The sequence below is a fragment of the Meleagris gallopavo genome, chromosome 7 (assembly GCF_000146605.3).
Source record: "Meleagris gallopavo isolate NT-WF06-2002-E0010 breed Aviagen turkey brand Nicholas breeding stock chromosome 7, Turkey_5.1, whole genome shotgun sequence".
NCBI classification, from domain to species: Eukaryota; Metazoa; Chordata; class Aves; order Galliformes; family Phasianidae; genus Meleagris; species Meleagris gallopavo.
Window position 1 is genome coordinate 7624320 of NC_015017.2, and position 3435 is coordinate 7627754.

Below are 3435 nucleotides of genomic sequence, written 5' to 3' on the forward strand. Positions count from 1 at the left end.
CGTAACTCCAGAGGGTGAAATCACAGCCCTACTGAGACGCATAGGATTTTTTGCTAAATATGCGATTGCTGAGAAATCTTTTAATAACTCAAGGCTGATTTTGCTTTGGATTAAAAGCTCCCTATAACCTTAGCTTACAAATACTCATATCTTGCACGCAGAATTGAATTCTTCAGGAAGCAAATGAGCTTGAAAATGAGTTTAGACGCATCAGTGGAACCCCTGCAGGAGAAATCCATTGAAGGCTGAATTTGGTTAATTGTGGTAAGACTGGCTGAATGGCACAGAGACATTCAAATCCCTGTGTGAAGGAAGGCTTCAGCTTTGACTGCAGCCACACACTTTACCAGACATCCCGGGAAGTACAGAAGTGCAGTTTTGGTGCTGTCTCTTGGTGTGACCCACTCATGCAGTCGGCACTCATTAACATTTTGAAAGATCAGCTTATTGCAGGAATCGTAGATACTGACAGTACATCTCTCTATTCCCATTGCATATTGCTGTCATGGCTTCTGGGCTTCGTTTTACGTCATCTTGTTGTTCTTGGGTATTTGGAAGCCTTCTGGAAACGCTTGTGCCTGAAGATACACCCGCATTAATGACCTCTGCGCTTCTTCTCTTTGAGGAAAACTGACTACACCTCCTGCAAGGAGGTCAGAAAGGGGGCTTTCACTGCCTGCAAATACAACTAGCTAGCCCTAAAAAACAAAGCAGGAAAGAAGATGACAGAAAAACAAAATAAATTAATAATAACTCTGGTTTCTTTATACATCATAAAGAAGCAGAGGATAAAATGCGGTTTGCTTTGCAGGTCGCCTTCACAGCAAATAGGAATCATTCAGTCGCTGCTGGATAATATCAAAGTCACTCTCATGGACTGACTACTGGAATGCTGATTAAAAAAATACCAGAAAGATTTTAAATGTTTCTTTGTGAGAGAGAGCGAAAGTGTTCATCAGTGGAAAATGAGACATCTTAACACTTTCTTAAAACGGACCTGGAAAAAACATGTATCTCCCTGACAATTAAAGAGAAGATGTCCAGTTCTGTCTTCCCAAGTCAGTCCCAGCCACTTACTCATACAGTGGAAATTTCTGACCTTGTCTTCGTACTCCTCGTGTCAAGCTTTGTGTTGCTTTATGCACTTGGCAGACAGGAAAACTTTTCACAGAAATCACAGAATTTTGAGTCAGTGGAGACTTCTGAGATGACCGAGTCCAACTGCTCCCAGGCAAGGAGAGCTACAGCAGGTTGCCAAGGACCATGCCCACTTGGTTTTGAATATATATTTCCATGAATGGAAACTTGACACCCTCTCGGAGCAACCTGTTCCAGTTTTTTGACCACCTTCACAGTAAAATTAAAGAAGAAATCTCAAATGTCTCAGTTTGAGCTTCTTGTCCTGTCTGCAGGCACTACTGAGGAAAGCCTGCTGCAATTCTGGACCTATTCTCCCCACGAACTGTATTACAAGCGGATCTTTGAAGAGGCCAAAGCTCTTTCTTCTGAAACCAAGGTTGCGGTTCTGCCTTTCACCCTGCGCCCTCCTCTTAGAATCCTGAACTCAGTCATCTCATGGTCACTGCCACCAAGGCTGACTCCACCTTCACATTCCCAACCAGTTCTTCTTCCTTGTTTTTAAGAATCATGTCTGGGACAGCACCTTTCGCCATCAGCTCCTTGACCCGTGCCACAAAGCTGTCACTGGTGCACTCTCCAGATTGCTTGAGCCCTGTTGTACCCAAGGTTCAGAAGTGAGGGTGGTTAAAGTCCCTCACGACAACTGGGGCCTGCAAATGGGAAGCTTCTTCCAGTTGTTTGAAGACTTCAGTGAGGGCACATATCTGTAACTGCACGTGGACTCCCAGCAGGTCCGAGGAAAACGACCAGAAGGAATAAGGGAAGGGAGCTGCTGATTAGCAACCTTATGAAATTCCTGCTGTCCCTTCCTTCTCCAGCACAAATGGGAGCTGGACAAGGCCTGTCACAAGAGGAGCTGGACCAAGAAGTCCAGACCGTCGGTCTCATTTACACATGAGAAATTCCAGCCCTTTCATCTTCTTCTACTGTCGTTGCTCCAGCTGGAAATACCAATACTGAGCTAATGTCAAATAGCTCCCTGCCAAAGAACAGCCTAAACTGTACAGCGGCACTCTCCATCCTAGCGCTCCTTTTCAAAGCCACACTTAACAATTTGGGCTTTCCCATTCTATTCTTTTAAGCTCAAATTCGTAGATGACAGCAGTTATGAAATGCTCGGCCATTCACTCTGCCACAGCAGAGCTCTGCTCCAACAAATGTTGTGCAATGCTTATCTGGAGCAGTCCTGCTGGGTGCAACTCAGTGCTCAGTGTAAAACATGTGGTGCATGCAACAATCGGAGAGGAAGGCGTATGAATGGTATGAACCATAGGATGATTTGCTTAAAGCCCACAAGAGCTTAGTAAAACATTTCTGTTCCAAATCCTTTAGCCGTGCAGAGGAGGGGATGAAAAATTCCCTTGGTGGCCTCTCCCCTGCCTGGTTTTGCAGCCCTCTTCCTGAAGAACCCCTGCTATGACTTGAATCTGATAATGCCAGCGCCTTCAGAGTGGTCATGAACAACTTTAATAGTCACTTGTGAAAGAGCTCAGACCAAACTCGTTTCCAAGACTGACAGTGTCTCTGTTAAACGTTAGACACAAATATTTTTATCTGTAGAACCGGTAACGTTTTTCCAAACAGAACATCACAGCGGCCAGTGGCTCTTACACCCACTGCACTGGCCACTGTTGGCAGAGCGCCGGCTGCCTTATTGCAAGGCAAACTGTTACTATCCAGGCACCCCCACAGAAGACTTTGATGAGCTCGAAGACAAGCAAGACGTTGGACTCTCCACAGGATGGACAGCTCTTGGGGCAAAAAGCTGTCTATGAAGGCTGAGGTACTACCGTGGTGACTGAGAAGTTGCCATCGCTTAATGTGACTCAGCTCGTCACCATGCTGAGTATTATCTCTCCACAGGGGCTCCTGGTAAGAGTTCAGGGTTTGTTTTTTTTTGGTGCTGGACAGGATTTAAGCATGTGGCTTTGGCACAGAAAGGCTCCAAGCACGGTCCTGCAGAACTGGGGCCGATCAGCCCTCACACCAACCACCGGTGCTTTGTGGATACCAACGCCATCGTAATGGCGGCACAGCCCTCCCACACGCGTCCCATCCCCTCAGCGATGGAGGCCGGAGTACGCCGGGAGATGCCTTCAAGGAGCCCTCCGTGGTGCGACGCGTCACAACCAGACACTAGAACAGCCCGAGGAGGAGCCGAATCGCTTCCTAACACCGCCGTACTGCACAACCCACATTCGGGAGGTTGCAGGGCCGTTCCTGGCACAGAAGAGATCGACGGAGAGAAAGCGCAGCGTAATCACCGAACCCCGCCCGCTCGCGGAGCGCCCGGGC